The sequence below is a fragment of the Arachis ipaensis genome, chromosome B6 (genome assembly GCF_059453495.1).
Source record: "Arachis ipaensis isolate K30076 ecotype BB chromosome B6, ASM5945349v1, whole genome shotgun sequence".
NCBI classification, from domain to species: Eukaryota; Viridiplantae; Streptophyta; class Magnoliopsida; order Fabales; family Fabaceae; genus Arachis; species Arachis ipaensis.
The window spans coordinates 123,889,420-123,909,619 of NC_142441.1; the positions used below are offsets into that span (position 1 = coordinate 123,889,420).

A 20,200-nucleotide genomic window follows, 5' to 3' on the forward strand; every position below is an offset into this window, starting at 1 on the left:
TTTAGTAATCCTCTTTTTTTAGGGCTGGCCAGGCCTCTTTTCAGGGATTTACTTTTTATAACTTTGGTTATTGTGACTGGTCCGACTTCTTTACGTCGGCCTGTCTTTAAGTTATTTTTAGTAACCCATTTTTATTAAGACCTCGTCAGGTCCTTTCTATGGATCACTTTCGATAACTTCTTGCATTATTCTGTCGCCTTTTCATCTTTGCCGATTTCGTAGAAATTGGGTTTGATCCTCGTTTGGTCGACCTTTTGATGAATTTGGTTTTCATCTTTGTTGTTCTTTATTGTGATCGAGTAGTGAATTTGATTTTCAATTTCTGCTGATCTGTAGCTTTATAATTGATGAGCGGATATTTTATACACGTTTTGGGGTTAATTTCATATAGTTTTTAGTATGTTTTAGTTAGTTTTTAGTTTATTTTCATTAGTTTCTAGGAAAAATTCATATTCTGGACTTTACTATGAGTTTGTTTGTTTTTCTGTAATTTCAGGTATTTTCTGGCTGAAATTGAGGGAGCTGAGCAAAAATCTGAGTCAGGCTGAAAAAGGACTGCTGATGCTGTTGGATCCTAACCTCTCTGCACTCGGAATGGAATTTCTGGAGCTACAGAAGTCCAATTGACGCGCTTCCAATTGCGTTGGAAAGTAGACATCCAGGGCTATCCAGCAATATATAATAGTCCATACTGTACTCAAGGATAGATGACGTAAACTGGCGTTCAACGCCAGTTCCATGTTACTGTCTGGCGTCCAGCGCCAGAAACACATTACAAGTTGGAGTTCAACGCCAGAATTACGTTACAGCCTGGCGTTGAACGCCCAAAACAGCCCAGGCACGTGAGAAGCTTTAGTCTCAGCCCCAGCACACACCAAGTGGGCCCCAGAAGTGGATTTCTGCACTATCTATCATAGTTTACTCATTTTCTGTAAACCTAGGTTACTAGTTTAGTATTTAAACAACTTTTAGAGATTTATTTTGTATCTCATGACATTTTAGATCTGAACTTTGTAATCTCTGACGGCATGAGTCTCTAAACTCCATTGTTGGGGGTTAGGAGCTCTGCTGTGTCCTGATGAATTAATGCAAGTATTTCTGTTTTCTATTCAAACATGTATGTTCCTATCTAAGATATCCATTCGCACTTCAACATGAATGTGATGAACGTGACAATCATCATCATTCCCCCACAAACGCGTGCTTGACAATCACTTCCGTTCACCGTAGAATGAATGAATATCTCTTGGATCTCTTAATCAGAATCTTCGTGGTATAAGCTAGATTGATGGCAGCATTCAAGAGAATCCGGAAAGTCTAAACCTTGTCTGTGGTATTCCGAGTAGGATTCAAGGATTGAATGACTGTGACAAGCTTCAAACTCGCGAGTGCTGGGCGTAGTGACAGACGCAAAAGGATAGTAAATCCTATTCCGGTACGATCGAGAACCTGCAAATGATTAGCCGTGCGGTGACAGCGCACCTGGACCCTTTTCACTGGAAGGATGGATGGTAGCCATTGACAACGGTGATCCACCAACACACAGCTTGCCATAGGAGGACGTGCGTGCGTGAATCAGAAACAGAGGAAAGCAGAATTTCAGAAGACAAAGCATCTCCAAAACTCCAACATATTCTCCATCATTGCATACAAGTATAATTTCTATTCTGCCCTTTTATTCCTTGCAATCAAATTTGATAAGTGAATTATTTTATTGTTTTCCTGACTAAGAGTTACAAGATAACCATAGATTGCTTCAAGCCAACAATCTCCGTGGGATCGACCCTTACTCACGTAAGGTATTACTTGGACGACCAGTGCACTTGCTGGTTAGTTGTGCAAATTTGTGAAGAATTGTGATTTCCAATTTCGTGCACCAAGTTTTTGGTGCCGTTGCCGGGGATTGTTTGAGTTTGAACAACTGACGATGAATCTTGTTGCTTAGATTAGGAAATTTTTGTCTTTTGGGTCAGAGTCTTTTATATTCTTTTCAAAAAAAAAATTTTAAAAAATAATATTTTTTCTTAGTTATTAAAAATATTTTTCAAAACAAGTGTTACATTTACTGCCCATTTGGCTAGAGCGTTGGTCTGTGTTCTTGGTAAATTGGGTACCTTCTTTTTAAAATTCTTTTTCAAAAATAATTTTTACATTAAATCTTGTGCCAAACTTTAAGTTTGGTGTTTTCTTGTTGATTTTTCTTTGGTTTTCGAAAAATCTTATTTTGGTTTTCTAAAAATTTTAAGTTTGGTATTCTTTCTTCATGTTCTTGTGTTCTTGTGAATCTTCAAAGTGTTCTTGAGTTTTCCTTGTGTCTTGATCTTAAAATTTTTAAGTTTGGTGCTCCTTGGTGTTTTCCCTCCAAAATTTTTGAAAACAAGGAGCATTAGATCTAAAAATTTTAAATCTTGTGCTATCTTATTGTTTTTCTCTCTCCTCTTTAAATTCAAAAATATCTTTTCTCTCTATTTTAAAGCAAATTTTCGAAATTTACCTTTAAAATTCAGATTTTTATTTCAAAATTTCAAACCTTTTTCAAAAATCATCATATCCTTTTCAAAACTTCCTAACCACTTTCTCTCTCCTCATTTTTTCGAAAATATTCACCCATTTTTATTTATTTTATTTTAATTTATTTTATTTTCCAAATAAATAAATAAAAATAATTTTTTTATTCTATCATCTCCCTTTCTCCATCATGGACCTAAGTGGAAATGAACAGTCCAGAAGGACTCTGGGGTCATATGCTAACCCCTCTACTGCTTCATATGGGAGTAGTATCTGCATACCCTCCATTGGATTCAGTAGCTTTGAGTTGAATCCTCAACTCATTATCATGGTGCTACAAAGCTGCCAGTATTCCGGTCTTCCACAGGAAGAACCTACAGAGTTTCTGGCACAGTTTTTACAAATTGCTGACACAGTACATGATAAGAAAGTATATCAGGATGTCTACAGATTATTACTATTTTCATTTGCTGTAAAAGACCAAGCCAAGAGGTGGTTAAATAACCAACCTAAGGCTAGCATAAGGACATGGAAACAGCTGACAGAAAAATTCCTGAATCAATACTTTTCTCCGAAACGGATGACACAGCTAAGGCTGGACATCCAAGGCTTTAAACAAGGAGATAATGAATCTCTTTATGATGCCTGGGAGAGATACAGAGAGATGCTACAAAAATACCCCTCTGAAATGTTTTCAAAGTGGGTTCAGTTAGACATCTTCTATTATGGGCTTATAGAAAGAGCTCAGATCTCTCTAGATTACTCAGCTGGTGGATCTATCCACATGAGAAAGACAATTGAAGAAGCTCAAGAGCTCATTGATACAGTTGCCAGAAATCAGTACCTGTACCTAAGCAGTGACCCTTCCATGAAAGAAGAGGTTAAAACAGTAACTGCTGAACTCAGTCCTGTAAAATAAGCTGCTGAATTCAATCAGCAATTGGACTTTCTAACACAACAGTTAGCCGAATTCAAAGATAGACTACAAGAGACAAGGATGGCTAATATAAATATGGAAGAACAATTGAAGCAAACAAAACAGCAGCTGTCAAAACAAATAACAGAAGAATGCCAAGCAGTTCAATTAAGAAGTGGGAAAACATTAAATACCCCACCTCAAGGCAGCAGGAAGCCAAGGAATGAGAAAACCACCAAAAATCCATCTGAGGATAGTAAGAGCCCAGGAAAAAATAATTCTGGCGTTAAAACGCCAGAAATTGGGTGGAAGACTGGCGCTGAACGCCCAGACCATGCTCAGGACTGGCGTTCAACGCCAGAAACAAGCAAGGAACTGGCGTTGAACGCCCAAAGGAAGCACAGTTTTGGCGTTCAGACGCTAGGAACAGATGAGAAATTGGCGTCTAACGTCACTCTAGCTTCTAACTCTGGCACTCAAATGCCAGAGAGGGATCAGACACACACAAGTGCTGATGATAACCCCTCTAAAAAGGCTTCTTCAACTATTTCTGTAGGAAATAAACCTACAGCGACCAAGGTTGATGAATATAAAGCCAAGATACCTTATCCTCAAAAACTCCGCCAAGTGGAGCAGGATAAGCAATTTGCTCGCTTTGCAGATTATCTCAGGACTCTTGAAATTAAGATTCCGTTTGCAGAGGCACTTGAGCAAATACCTTCTTATGCCAAGTTCATGAAAGAGATCTTGAGTCATAAGAAGGATTGGAGAGAAACTGAAAGAGTTCTCCTCACTGAAGAATGCAGTGCAGTCATTCTGAAAAGCTTTCCTGCAAAGCTTAAAGATCCCAGAAGCTTTCTAATACCGTGCACATTAGAGGGAAATTGCACCAGGACAGCTTTATGCGATCTTGGGGCAAGCATCAACCTAATACCTGCATCCACTATCAGAAAGCTTGGCTTAACTGAAGAAGTTAAACCAACCCGGATATGTCTCCAACTTGCTGATGGCTCCATTAAATACCCATCAGGCGTGATTGAGGACATGATTGTCAGGGTTGGGCCATTCGCCTTTCCCACTGACTTCGTAGTGCTGGAGATGGAGGAGCACAAGAGTTCTACTCTCATTCTAGGAAGACCTTTCCTGGCAACTGGACGAACTCTTATTGATGTCCAAAAGGGGGAAGTCACCCTGAGAGTCAATGAAGATGAGTTTAAGTTGAATGCTGTCAATGCCATGCAGCATCCAGACACACCAAAAGACTGCATGAAAGTTGATCTTATTGACTCTTTGGTAGAAGAGATCAACATGACTGAGAGTCTCGAATCAGAGCTGAAAAACATCTTTAAAGATGTTCCACCTGATCTAGAGGATTCAGAGGAATTGAAAGAGTCTCTGAAATTTCCTCAGGAAGAGGAAAAACCTCCTAAACCCGAGCTGAAACCATTACCACCATCCCTGAAATATGCATTTCTGGGAGAAGGTGATACTTTTCCAGTGATCATAAGCTCTGCTTTAAATCCACAGGAAGAGGAAGCACTAATTCAAGTGCTAAGGACACACAAGACAGCTCTTGGGTGGTCCATAAGTGACCTTAAGGGCATAAGCCCAGCTAGATGCATGCACAAGATCTTATTGGAGGATAATGCTAAGCCAGTGGTTCAACCACAGAGGCGGCTAAATCCAACCATGAAGGAAGTGGTGCAGAAAGAGGTCACTAAATTACTGGAGGCTGGGATTATTTATCCTATTTCAGATAGCCTCTGGGTGAGTCCTGTTCAAGTTGTCCCTAAAAATGGAGGCATGACAGTGGTCCAAAATGAAAAAAATAAACTGGTTCCTACAAGAATAGTTACAGGGTGGTGCATGTGTATTGATTACAGAAGGCTCAATACAGCCACCAGAAAGGATCATTTTCCTTTACCATTCATAGACCAAATGCTAGAAAGACTAGCAGATCATAATTATTACTGCTTTTTGGATGGCTATTCAGGCTACAACCAAATTGCAGTAGATCCCCAAGATCAAGAGAAAACAGCATTCACATGTCCATCTGGAGTATTTGCTTACAAAAGGATGCCTTTTGGGCTGTGTAATACGCCTGCAACCTTTCAGAGATGCATGCTCTCTATTTTCTCTGATATGGTGGAAATATTTCTGGAAGTCTTCATGGATGACTTCTCAGTATATGGAGACTCATTCAGCTCCTGTCTTGATCACCTGACATTGGTTTTGAAAAGATGCCAAGAGACCAACCTGGTTTTAAACTGGGAAAAATGTCACTTTATGGTGGCTGAAGGGATTGTCCTTGGGCATAAAATTTCAAACAAGGGAATAGAGGTGGATCAAGCTAAAATAGAGGTAATTGAAAAATTACCACCACCTGCTAATGTTAAGGCAATCAGAAGCTTCCTGGGGCATGCAGGATTCTATAGGAGGTTTATAAAGGATTTTTCAAAAATTGCAAAACCTCTAAGCAACCTGCTAGCTGTTGACACGCCATTTGTGTTTGACACAGAGTGTCTGTAGGCGTTTGAAACTCTGAAAGCTAAGCTGGTCACAGCACCAGTTATCTCTGCACCAGACTGGACATTACCATTCGAATTAATGTGTGATGCCAGTGATCACGCCATTGGTGCAGTACTGGGGCAGAGGCATGACAAGCTTCTGCATGTCATTTATTATGCTAGCCGTGTTTTGAATGATGCCCAGAAAAATTACACAACCACAGAAAAAGAATTGCTTGCAGTGGTTTATGCCATTGACAAGTTTAGATCATACTTAGTAGGATCAAAAGTGATTGTATACACAGATCATGCTGCTCTTAAATATCTACTCACAAAGCAGGATTCAAAACCCAGACTCATAAGATGGGTGTTACTTCTGCAAGAGTTTGATATAGAAATAAGAGACAGAAAAGGGACAGAAAACCAAGTGGCTGACCATTTGTCCCGGATAGAACCAGTGGAAGGGGCGTCCTCCCCCTCTATTGAGATCTCTGAAACTTTTCCGGATGAGCATTTGTTCGCCATTTAGGAATTACCATGGTTTGCAGACATTGCAAACTACAAAGCTGCAAGGTTCATTCCCAAGGAGTACAGCAGGCAACAAAAGAAAAAATTAATTACTGATGCAAAGTACTACTTGTGGGATGAACCCTATCTCTTTAAGAGATGTGCAGACGGCATAATCCGTAGGTGTGTGCCTAAGGAAGAAGCACAAAGGATCTTATGGCATTGCCATGGGTTACAATATGGAGGTCATTTCGGAGGTGAGCGAACAGCCACCAAGGTCCTCCAATGTGGTTTCTACTGGCCTACACTTTACAGAGATTCCAGAGAGTTTGTACGTAACTGTGACAGTTGTCAGAGAGCTGGTAATTTGCCTCACAGTTACGCCATGCCTTAACAAGGAATCTTGGAGATTGAGTTGTTTGACGTATGGGGTATTGATTTCATGGGGCCTTTCCCACCATCATACTCAAACACTTATATTCTGGTGGCGGTTGACTATGTATCAAAGTGGGTAGAGGCCATTGCCACACCTACCAATGATACTAAAATAGTACTGAAGTTCCTCCAGAAACATATTTTCAGCAGGTTTGGTGTCCCTAGGGTACTAATCAGTGATGGGGGCACTCACTTCTGCAACAAACAGCTTTACTCTGCCATGGTCCGGTATGGGATTCGCCATAAGGTGGCAACTCCATATCATCCACAGACAAATGGGCAAGCTGAAGTCTCTAACAGAGAACTAAAAAGAATCCTGGAACGGATTGTAAGTACCCGTAGAAAGGATTGGGCACGAAGCTTGGATGATGCTCTGTGGGCTTACAGAACAGCATTCAAGACTCCCATAGGGACCTCTCCTTACCAACTGGTGTATGGTAAGGCTTGTCACCTGCCCGTGGAACTGGAACATAAGGCCTACTGGGCAACCAGATTCCTTAACTTTGATGCCAAATTAGCTGGAGAGAAAAGATTACTCCAGCTGAATGAGCTAGAGGAATTCAGATTCATTGCTTTCGAAAATGCCAAGCTTTACAAAGAGAAATAAAAAAGGTGGCATGACAGAAAACTGTCATCTAGAATCTTTGAACTAGGACAAAAGGTTCTGTTGTTTACAAGTGTATCACCATATGGTTATATGGAGCTTCAAGATATTGATTCTGATAAGAAGTTCATTGTTAATGGACAGAGAATCAAGCACTATCTTGAAGGCAATGTTGAGCAAGAGTGCTCAAGGCTGAGGCTAGATTAAAAACTCAGCAAGGTCCAGCTAAAGACAATAAAGAAGCGCTTGCTGGGAGGCAACCCAGCCATGGGGCATCACTTCCTCTAATCATTTTGCCCTTTTCTTGATATTATTTGTTTATATAAAGTTCATTGACACTAAGGTAAAGAGTCAATTGTATAAGTTTACAGGGTTACAAAAGGATTCTGCACACAAAACAGAGAAAAAGAGCTCACTGGCAAGAAAATGCCAGTAAAAGTCTGTTTTGGGTGTTCAACGCCCAAAAGAAGCATCCACTGGGCGTTGAACGCCAGTAAAGATAGCCATCTGGGCGTTAACCGCCAGAAAGAAGCATCTTCTGGGCGTTGAACGCCAGAAAAAAGCTCCTTCTGGGCGTTTAACGCCAGATTTACAGCGTCCTGGGCGTTCAGAAAAACACCCAGTGACAAAGGAGTTCCTGGCGTTCAACGCCAGAAAGAAGCAACACCTGGGCGTTGAACGCCCAGGAGAAGCAGCAGTTGGGCATTGAACGCCCAAAACATGCAGCGTTTGGGCGTTCAAACGCCAGGATGGTGGGGAGGAGGTAAATTCATTTTTTTCTTCATATTTTTCATTTTAATCTTAATTTTCATGTTTCAATTCATGATTTCTTGCATAAACATGTTACAAACCCTGATTTCTAAAATCCCTAATTTCTAAAAACCTTACTTTAAAAATATCAAATATATCTTAATCCATAAGCACAAATCCTTTTTTTTTATCCAATTCAACTCTTTTTCAAAATTTTCAGAACAAATCTATCTCTTTTCATTCAAAAATCTTTTCAACTAATCAATATCTTTTTCAAATCTCCATATTATCTTTTTCAAAAATCCAAATTTATCTTTTTCAAATATCTTTCATATCTCTTCAATTTTAAATTATATCTTTTCTTATCATACTTATTTCTTTTTAAATCATATCTTCTATCTTATCTTTCTCTCTATTTTCGAAAATCCCACCCCCCTCCCTTTTAAAAACACATTCGGCCTCCTTCCTCTCATCCACCATTCAACACTAGCTCTCCTTCTATCCCTCTCCTTTCTTTTCTTTTGCTTGAGGACAAGCAATCCTCTAAGTTTGGTGTGTTTATCCGTGATCACTAAACCATACCCACTAAGATCATGGCTCCTAAAGGAAAACAACCCACTCCAAGAGACAAGAAAGAGAGTATTCCAAAACCACTTTGGAATCAAGGGAGGTTCTTAACCAAAGAACATTCAGACCATTACTACAAAATAATGGGTCTAAGATCTGTGATCCCAGAAGTCAAGTTCGATCTGAAAGAAGATGAATATCCGGAGATCCAAGAGCAGATTCGAAACAGGAACTGGGGAGTCCTAGCTAATCCTGAAACAAAAGTGGAAAGAAATATGGTTCAAGAATTCTACGCTAATCTGTGGTAAACAGACAGGCAGAGAATATCTGGAGCTGCCCTCTATGACTACAGGACTGTGGTCAGAGGAAAGATTGTTCACATCCACCCTGACAAAATCAGGGAGATCTTTAAGCTACCTCAGTTGAAAGATGACCCAGACTCCTTCAATAGGAGAATGATGAGAACAAACAAGGGCCTTGATAAGATTCTAGAGTTTATATGCATCCCTGGAGCCAGGTGGACCACCAGCACGAAGGGTGTCCCAAGTCAACTCAAGAGAGAAGATCTCAAACCAGTTGCCAGAGGATGGCTGGACTTCATTGGGCGTTCTATATTGCCCACCAGCAACCGTTCTGAAGTCAATATTAGAAGAGCAGTGATGATCCATTACATTATGTTGGGAAAAGAAGTAGAAGTTCATCAACTGATCCCATCTGAATTCTACATGCTTGCCAACAAGAACTCCAAGGATGCCAGGCTGGCTTATCCAAGCCTAATCTCTATGCTCTGCAAAGATGCTGGAATAAAGATGGGAATAACAGAGTATATCTCAGTGGAGCAACCAATCACTAAAATCACAATGGAAAAACAACAAATGCAGGATGACCCCATCAAGAGGAGGGCGCAAGAATTCCTACCAGAACTCCCATCTGTCACTAAGTTGCAAGAAACCATGGACCAATTGAAGGAAGAACAGCAAAATCAAAACAGCATGCTTTGCAAACTGCTCAGAGAACAAGAGGTGCAGGGGCATGAATTAAGAGAACTAAAGTGTCAGAAACTATCTCTTGAAGGGCCAAGCACCCCACAGACTAAAGAGGCATCCGCTTTCCAAAGTCAAGGTTGTTGAGTTCTGATCTTAACCTTAACCCTGTGATAATTTTTTTTATTTGAGTTTCACCTTAGGAGTCATATAATGGCAATAAGTATTTATATTTTGATTTTATCCCCAATTAAGCTATAATTTATTTTTCTCATCATCATTAAACATGAATAAAATAGAAGATTTTCTTTAGAACAAAGAGGCAATAATTTTCGAGTTTTTAATAAAACAAATTCTAATTGTTTACATGTGGTGGCAATGCTTTCTGCCTTCTGAATGAATGCTTGAACAGTGCATATGTCTTTGGAATTTGATGTTCTTGAATGTTAAATATGTTGGCTCTTGAAAGAATGATAAACATGAGACATGTTATTGGTAATTCGAAAAATCATAAAAATGATTCTTGAAGCAAGAAAAAGCAGTGAATACCAAGCTTGCAAAAAAAAATAAAAGAGAAGCAAGCAGAAAAAGCCAATAACCCTTAAAACCAAAAGGCAAGGGTAATAAAAAGGATCCAAGGCTTTGAGCATCAGTGGATAGGAGGGCCTAATGAAATCAAATCCTGGTCTAAGCGGCTAAACCAAGCTGTCCCTAACCATGTGCTTGTGGCGTGAATGTGTCAAGTGAAAACTTGAGACTGAGCGGTTAAAGTCAAGGTCCAAAGCAAGAGAAGAGTGTGCTTAAGAATCTTGGACACCTCTAATTGGGGGCTTTAGCAAAGCTGAGTCACAATCTGAAAAGGTTCACCCAATTATGTGTCTGTGGCATTTATGTATCCGGTGGTAATACTGGAAAACAAAGTGCTTAGGGCCACGACCAAGACTCATAAAAGTAGCTGTGTTCAAGAATCAACATACTGAACTAGGAAAATCAATAACACTATCTAAATTTTGAGTTCCTATAGATGCCAATCATTCTGAGCTTCAATGGATGAAGTGAGATGCCAAAACTGTTCGGAAGCAAAAAGCTACTAGCCCTGCTCATTTAATTAGAATCTGAGCTTCACTCAAAAACTCTGAGATTATTGTTTCTTCACGCATTTGTATTCTATTTTATTTATCTAGTTGCTTGAGGACAAGCAACAGTTTAAGTTTGGTGTTGTGATGAGCGGATATTTTATACGCTTTTTGGGGTTAATTTCATATAGTTTTTAGTATGTTTTAGTTAGTTTTTAATTTATTTTCATTAGTTTCTAGGCAAAATTCATATTTCTGGACTTTACTATGAGTTTTTGTATTTTTCTGTAATTTCAGGTATTTTCTGGCTGAAATTGAGGGAGCTGAGTAAAAATCTGATTCAGGCTGAAAAAGGACTGCTGATGCTGTTGGATCCTGACCTCTCTGCACTCGGAATGGAATTTCTGGAGCTACAGAAGTTTAATTGACGCGCATCCAATTGCATTGGAAAGTAGACATCTAGGGATTTCCAAAAATATATAATAGTCCATACTTTGCTCAAGGATAGACGATGTAAACTGGCGTTCAACGCCAGTTCCATGTTGCTGTCTGGCGTCCAGCGCCAGAAACACGTTACAAGTTGGAGTTCAACGCCAGAATTACATTACAGCCTGGCGTTGAACGCCCAAAACAGCCCAGGCACGTGAGAAGCTTTAGTCTCAGCCCCAGCACACACCAAATGGGCCCCAGAAGTGGATTTCTGCACTATCTATCATAGTTTACTCATTTTCTGTAAACCTAGGTTACTAGTTTAGTATTTAAACAACTTTTAGAGATTTATTTTGTATCTCGTGACATTTTAGATCTGAACTTTGTAATCTCTGATGGCATGAGTCTCTAAACTCCATTGTTGGGGGTGAGGAGCTCTGCTATGTCCTGATGAATTAATGCAAGTATTTCTGTTTTCTATTCAAACATGTATGTTCCTATCTAAGATATCCATTCGCACTTCAACATGAATGTGATGAACATGAAAATCATCATCATTCCCCTACGAACGCATGCCTGACAATCACTTCCGTTCACCGTAGAATGAATGAATATCTCTTGGATCTCTTAATCAGAATCTTCGTGGTATAAGCTAGATTGATGGCAGCATTCAAGAGAATCCGGAAAGTCTAAACCTTGTCTGTGGTATTCCGAGTAGGATTCAAGGATTGAATGACTGTGACAAGCTTCAAACTCGCGAGTGCTGGGCGTAGTGACAGACGCAAAAGGATAGTAAATCCTATTCCGGTACGATCGAGAACCTGCAGATGATTAGCCGTGCGGTGACAGCGCACCTGGACCCTTTTCACTGGAAGGATGGATGGTAGCTATTGACAACGGTGATTGATGAGCGGATAATTTATACGCTTTTTGACATTGTTTTTAGTATGTTTTTAGTAGGATCTAGTTACTTTTAGGGATGTTTTTAATAGATTTTGTGTTAAATTCACATTTCTAGACTTTACTATGAGTTTGTGTGTTTTTCTGTGATTTCAGGTATTTTCTGGCTGAAATTGAGGGACTTGAGCAGAAATCAGATTCAGAGGTTGAAAAAGGACTGCTGATGCTGTTGGATTCTGACCTCCCTGCACTCAAAGTGGATTTTCTGGAGCTACAGAACTCGAAATGGCGCGCTTCCAATTGCGTTGGAAAGTAGACATCCAGGGCTTTCCAGAAATATATAATAGTCCATACTTTGGCTAAGAATTGATGACGTAAACTGGCGTTCAACGCCAACCTTCTGCCCAAATCTGGCGTCCAGCGCCAGAAAAGGATCCAAAACCAGAGTTGAACGCCCAAACTGGCACAGAAACTGGCGTTCAACTCCACAAATGGCCTCTGCACGTGCAACACTCAGGCTCAGCCCAAACACACACCAAGTGGGCCCAGGAAGTGGATTTATGCATCAATTACTTACTCATGTAAACCCTAGTGACTAGTTTATTATAAATAGGACCTTTTACTAGTCTTTTTGAAAATCTTTGGTCTCAGTTTTGTTCCATAGTTCATCTTAGGAGACTATTGATCTCGTTTAGGGGGCTGGCCATCCCGGCCATGCCTGGAGCTTCACTTATGTATTTTCAACGGGAGAGTTTCTACACTCCATAGATTAAGGTGTGGAGCTCTGCTGTTCCTCAAAGATTAATGCAAAGTTCTACTGTTTTCTATTCAATTCTTCTTATTTCTCTTCTAAGATATCCATTCGCACCCAAGAACGTGATGAAGGTGATGATTATGTGTGACGCTCATCATCCTTCTCCCTTATGAACGCGTGCCTGACAAACACTTCTGTTCTACATGAAATAAGCTAGAATGAGTATCTCTTAGATCTCCTAACCAGAATCTTCGTGGCGTAAGCTAGAATGATGGCGGCATTCAAGAGAATCCGGAAGGTCTAAACCTTGTCTGTGGTATTCTGAGTAGGATTCAATGATTGAATGACTGTGACGAGCTTCAAACTCGCGAGTGCTGGGCGTTAGTGACAGACGCAAAAGGAGGGTGAATCCTATTCCAGCATGATCGAGAACCGACAGATGAATAGCCGTGTCGTGACAGGGTGCGTGAGCATATTATTCACTGAGAGGAGGGGATGTAGCCACTGACAACGGTGATGCCCTTGCATACAGCCAGCCATGGAAAGGAGTAAGACAGATTGGATGAAGATAGCAGGAAAGCAGAGGTTCAGAGGAACGAAAAACATCTCCATTCGCTTATCTGAAATTCCTACCAATGATTTACATAAGTATCTCTATCTCTATTTTATTATATTAAATTCGAAAACACCATTATCACTTTATATCTGCCTGACTGAGATTTACAAGGTGACCATAGCTTGCTTCATACCAACAATCTCCGTGGGATTCGACCCTTACTCACGTAAGGTATTACTTGGACGACCCAGTGCACTTGCTGGTTAGTTGTATCGAAGTTGTGACAATTATGAATTAAGATCAAAGCACCAAGCTTTGGAGCCATTACCAGGGATTGTTCAAGCCTGGACATCACAATTTCGTGCACCAAGTTTTTGGCGCCGTTGCCGGGGATTGTTTGAGTCTTCGGCAAGCTTTTGGTCCGGTAACATCAGTGCCAGATTCCCTTTTGATCCGGCAACAGCACCAAGTTTTTGGCGCCGTTGCCGGGGATTGTTTGAGTTTGGACAACTGACGGCTCATCTTGTTGCTCAGATTAGGTAATTTTCTTTTCGTTTTCTTTTCAAAAATTTTTCAAAAATATTTTCAAAATTTCTCTTGTTTTCGAAAAAAATAAAAATGTTTTCAAAAATTTATTCAAAATTTTTAAAAATGAATTCTAGTGTTTCATGAAGCATGTGAAGCCTGGCTGGCTGTAAAGCCATATCTAAATTCATTTGGACTGAGGCTTGCAATTTGTTATCAAGAGCAAATTAGTTGTTGCTCATCCACCTGCTGCTGATCCATGATCACCTGCTGAAGCTTGGCTGGCCATTGGCCATGTCTAGTGTTTTGGACTGGAGCTTTCTTTGAAAGCTTGGCTGGCTAGTGAGCCATGTCTAATTCCTGGACTGAAGCTTTAGACTAACATGGCAAGATTCCTGGAATTCATATTAAAAATTTTGGAATCCTTATTTTTTTCTTTTTCATATAATTTTCGAAAAAAATTACCAAAAAAATTAGAAAATCATAAAAATCAAAAATATTTTTCTGTTTCTTGTTTGAGTCTTGAGTCATATCATAAGTTTGGTGTCACTTGCATATGCATCTTGCATTTTTTCGAAAATATCATGCATTCATAGTGTTCTTCATGATCTTCAAGTTGTTCTTGGTAAGTCTTCTTGTTTGATCTTGATGATTTTTTGTTTTGTGTCTTTTCATGTTTATCATATGCATTTTTGAATTCTTAGTGCCTAGGCATTAAAGAATTCTAAGTTTGGTGTCTTGCATGTTTTCTTTGCATTAAAAAAATTTTTTCAAAATTATGTTCTTGATGTTCATCATGACATTCATAGTGTTCTTGGTGTTCATCTTGACATTCATAGCATTCTTGCATGCATTCATTGTTTTGATCTAAAAATTTCATGCATTGCATCCTTTTAGTGTTTTTTTCTTGCATCATAAAAATTCAAAAATCAAAAAAATATCTTTCCCTTTTTCTCTCCTCAAATTCGAAAATTTGGATTGACTTTTTCAAAAATTTTTAAAATCAAATTGTTTCTCATGAGTCAAATCAAATTTTCAATTTGAAAATCTTATCTTTTTCAAAATCTTTTTCAAAAATCAAATCTTTTTCAAAATTCTTAGTTATTTTCGAAAATTCCAAAAATATTTTTCAAAAATCTTTTTCTTATTTTTATACCAAATTTTCGAAAATAACAATATCAATTAATGTTTTGATTCAAAAATTTGAAGTTTGTTACTTACTTGTTAAGAAAGATTCAAACTTTGAGTTCTAGAATCATATCTTGTGATTTCTTGTGAATCAAGTCATTAATTGTGATTTTAAAAATCAAATCTTTTTCAAAAACTAAGTTCTATCATATCTTTTCAAAAATATCTTCTTATCTTATCTTTTTCAAAAATATCTTTTTAAAATATCTTTTCTAACTTCCTAACTTCTTATCTTTTCAAAAATTTGTTTCAACTAACTAACTAACTTTTTGTTTGTTTCTTAACTTTTTCAAAACCACCTAACTAACTCTCTCTCTCTCATTTTTCGAAAATATCTTCCCCCTTTTTCAAAATTTCTTTTTAATTTATTAATTAATTTAAATTTTAAATCTTAATTTTCGAAAAATACTAACAATTTTCAAAAAAAAACAATTTTCAAAAATCACTAACTCCTTTTCAAAAATAATTTTCGAAAATTCCCTCCTTCTCTCTCATCCTATTCTATTTATTCATTCATTAACTAACATCTCTTCCTCACATCATCACCAAATTCGAACCCCCTCTTCTATCTGTGTTCGAATTTCTTCTTCTTTTCTTCTACTAACAATAAGGATCCTCTTTACTGTGACATAGAGGATTCCTCTTCTTTTCTTTTTTTTCCTCTCTTTCTTATGAGCAGGGACAGAGAAAAAGGCATTCTTGTTGAAGCTGATCCGGAACCTGAAAGGACTCTGAAGAGAAAATTAAGAGAAGCTAAATTATAACAATCCAGAGACAACTTGATTGAAAATTTCGAACAAGTAAAGGAGATGGCAGCCGAACCCAACAATAATGCAAGGAGAATGCTTGGTGACTTTACTGCACCTAATTCCACTTTACATGGAAGAAGCATCTCCATTCCTGCCATTGGAGCAAACAACTTTGAGCTGAAACCTCAATTAGTTTCTCTGATGCAGCAGAATTGCAAGTTTCATGGACTTCCATCTGAAGATCCTTTTCAGTTCTTAACTGAATTCTTGCAGATATGTGATACTGTTAAGACTAATGGAGTAGATCCTGAAGTCTACAGGCTCATGCTTTTCCCTTTTGCTGTAAGAGACAGAGCTAGATTATGGTTGGATTCTCAACCCAAAGACAGCCTGAACTCTTGGGATAAGCTGGTCACGGCTTTCTTAGCCAAGTACTTTCCGCCTCAAAAGCTGAGCAAGCTTAGAGCTGATGTTCAAACCTTCAGACAGAAAGAAGGTGAATCCCTCTATGAAGCTTGGGAAAGATACAAACAGTTGACCAAAAAGTGTCCTTCTGACATGCTTTCAGAATGGACCATCCTGGATATATTCTATGATGGTTTATCTGAGCTATCAAAGATGTCACTGGACACTTCTGCAGGTGGATCCATTCACCTAAAGAAAACGCCTGCAGAAGCTCAAGAACTCATTGACATGGTTGCTAATAACCAGTTCATGTACACTTCTGAAAGGAATCCTGTGAGTAATGGGACGCCTATGAAGAAGGGAGTTCTTGAAGTTGATACTCTGAATGCCATATTGGCTCAGAATAAAATATTAACTCAGCAAGTCAATATGATTTCTCAGAGTCTGCATGGAATGCAAGCTGCATCCAACAGTACTCAAGAGGCATCTTCTGAAGAAGAAGCTTATGATCCTGAGAACCCTGCAATAGCAGAGGTAAATTACTTAGGTGAACCTTATGGAAACACCTATAACTCAACATGGAGAAATCATCCAAATTTCTCATGGAAGGATCAAAAGCCCCAACAAGGCTTTAATAATGGTGGAAGAAACAGGTTTAACAACAGCAAGCCTTTTCCATCATCAACTCAGCAACAGACAGAGAACTCTGAACAAAATGCTTCTAATTTAGCAAATCTAGTCTCTGATCTATCTAAGGCCACTGTAAGTTTCATGAATGAAACAAGGTCTTCCATTAGAAATCTGGAAGCACAAGTGGGCCAGCTGAGTAAAAGGATCACTGAAATCCCTCCTAGTACTCTCCCAAGCAATACAGAAGAGAACCCAAAAGGAGAGTGCAAGGCCATTGACATAAGCGCCATGGCCGAACCTGTGAGGAGAGGAGAGGACGTGAATCCCAAGAAGGAAGACCTCCTGGGACGTCCAGTGGTCAATAAGGAGCTTCCCTCTGAGGAACCAAAGGAATCTGAGACTCATCTAGAGACCATAGAGATTCCATTGAACCTCCTTATGCCCTTCATGAGCTCTGATGAGTATTCCTCTTCTGAAGAGAATGAGGATGTTACTGAAGAGCAAACTGCCAAGTTTCTTGGTGCAATCATGAAGCTGAATGCCAAATTGTTTGGCATTGATACTTGGGAAGTTGAACCTCCCTTATTCATCAATGAACTAAGTGATCTGGATCAACTGACATTGCCTCAGAAGAGACAGGATCCTGGAAAGTTCATAATCCCTTGTACCATAGGCACCATGATCTTTAAGGCTCTGTGTGACCTTGGTTCAGGGATAAACCTCATGCCCCTCTCTGTAATAGAGAAACTGGGAATCTGTGGGGTGCAAGCTGCTAAAATCTCACTAGAGATGGCAGACAGCTCAAGAAGACAGGCTTATGGACAAGTAGAAGATGTATTAGTAAAGGTTGAGGGCCTTTACATACCTACTGATTTCATAGTCCTGGATACTGGAAAGGAAGAGGATGAATCCATCATCCTAGGAAGACCTTTCCTGGCCACAGCAAGAGCTGTGATTGATGTTGACAGAGGTGAAATAGTCCTTCAATGGAATGAGAACTCCCTTGTATTCAAAACTCAAGGATCTCCCTCTGCAACCATGGAGAGGAAGCAGAAAAAGCTTCTCTCCAAGCAGAGTCAACCAGAGTCCCCACAGTCAAACTCTAAGTTTGGTGTTGGGAGGCCACAACCAAACTCTAAGTTTGGTGTTGAACTCCCATATCCAAACTCTAAGTTTGGGGTTGGAAAGTCTCAACAAAGCTCTGCACATCTGTGAGGCTCCATGAGAGCCCACTGTCAAGCTATTGACATTAAAGAAGCGCTTGTTGGGAGGCAACCCAATGTTTATTTATCTAACTCTATTATTATTGTTTTTCATATTTTCTTAGGTTTATGATCATGTGGAGTCACAAAATAAATATAAAAATTGAAAACGGAATCAAAAACAGCAGAAGAAAAATCACACCCTGGAGGAGCATCTGTCTGGCGTTCAGCGCCAGAACAGAGCATGGTTCTGGCGCTGAACGCCCAAAATGGGCAGCTTCTAGGCGCTGAATGCCAGAACAGGCATGGTTCTGGCGTTCAACGCCAGAAATGGCACACAGATGGGCGTTGAACGCCCAACATGGCCACCAACCTGGCGCTGAACGCCCAGAGTTGGATACAAAGGCATTTTTACATGCCTAATGGGTGCAGGGATGTAAATCCTTGAACACCTCAGGATCTGTGGACCCCACAGGATCCACTCAGGATCTGTGGGCCCCAAAGGATCCCCACCTACCTCCACTCACTTCTTCTCACCACTCTCTTTCACACAACCCCATAAACACTCTTCCCTAAAAACCCCTCACCAATCACCTCAATCTCTCTTCCCCACTAAACCTTCACCACTAACATCCATCTCCTCTTCCCCATAAACCTACCTCATAAACTCCACCGACCATCAAAATTCAAAACCAATTTCCCACCCAAACCCACCCATATGGCCAAACCTTAACCCCCCTCCCTTCCCTATATAAAGACCTCCATTCTTCATCAAATTCACACAACACACCCCTCTACACCCCTCTTGGCCGAAACCTCATCTCCCTCTCCCTCTCCATACTTCTTCTTCTTCTTCTTCTATTCTTTTGTTTATTGCTCGAGGGCGAGCAATATTCTAAGTTTGGTGTGGTAAAAGCATAAGCTTTTTGTTTTTCCATTACCATTGATGGCATCTAAGACTGGAGAATCCTCTAAAAGAGGGAAAGGGAAGACAAAAGCTTCCACATCCAAGTCATGGGAGATGGAAAGGTTCATCTCCAAAGCCCATCAAGACCACTTCTATGATGTTGTGGCCAAGAAAAAGGTGATCCCTGAGGTCCCTTTTAAACTCAAAAGAAATGAGTATCCGGAGATCCGACATGAAATTCAAAGAAGAGATTGGGAAGTTCTAACAAATCCCATCCAACAAGTCGGCATCATAATGGTTCAAGAGTTCTATGCCAATGCATGGATCACCAAGAACCATGATCAAAGTAAGAACCCGGATCCAAAGAACTATGTTACAATGGTTCGGCGGAAATACTTAGATTTTAGTCCGGAGAATGTGAGGTTGGCGTTCAACTTGCCATACATGGAAGAGAACGCACGCCCCTACACAAGGAGAGTCAACTTTGATCAAAGGTTGGACCAAGTCCTTATGGACATATGTGTAGAAGGAGCTCAATGGAAGATTGACTCCAAAGGCAAGCCGGTTCAACTAAGAAGATTGGACCTCAAGCCTATAGCTAGAGGATGGTTGGAGTTTATTCAATGCTCAATCATTCCCAATAGCAACCGGTCTGAAGTTACTATAGACCGGGCTATCATGATCCATAGCATCATGATTGGAGAAGAGGTGGAAGTTCATGAGATTATACCTCAAGAACTCTACAAGGTGGCTGACAAATCCTCCACTATGGCAAGGTTAGCCTTTCCTCACCTCATCTGCCACCTATGCAATTCAGCTGGGATTGACATAGAGGGAGATATCCTCATCAAAGAGGACAAGCCTATCACTAAGAAAAAGATGGAGCAAGCAAGAGAGCCTACTCATGGAGCTCAAGAGGCGTATGAAGCTCATCACCATGAGATTCCGGAAATGCCTCAAATGCACTTTCCTCCACAAAACTATTGGGAGCACATCAACACCTCCCTAGAAGAATTGAGTTCCAATATGGGACAACTAAGGGTGGAACATCAAGAGCACTCCATCATGCTGCATGAAATAAGAGAAGATCAAAAGGCAATGA

The 20,200-nt window shown here is 39.8% G+C and overlaps 1 non-coding gene across 1 annotated transcript; it reads right to left on the bottom strand.

The window, feature by feature from the left end:
• Positions 1-16,410: 16,410 nt before the first annotated feature.
• On the bottom strand, positions 16,411-16,518 carry LOC148562590 (small nucleolar RNA R71). Its single transcript, XR_015887402.1, has one exon. It is a non-coding gene; the product is annotated as a small nucleolar RNA R71 (small nucleolar RNA).
• Between the last annotated feature and the right edge of the window lie 3,682 nt (positions 16,519-20,200).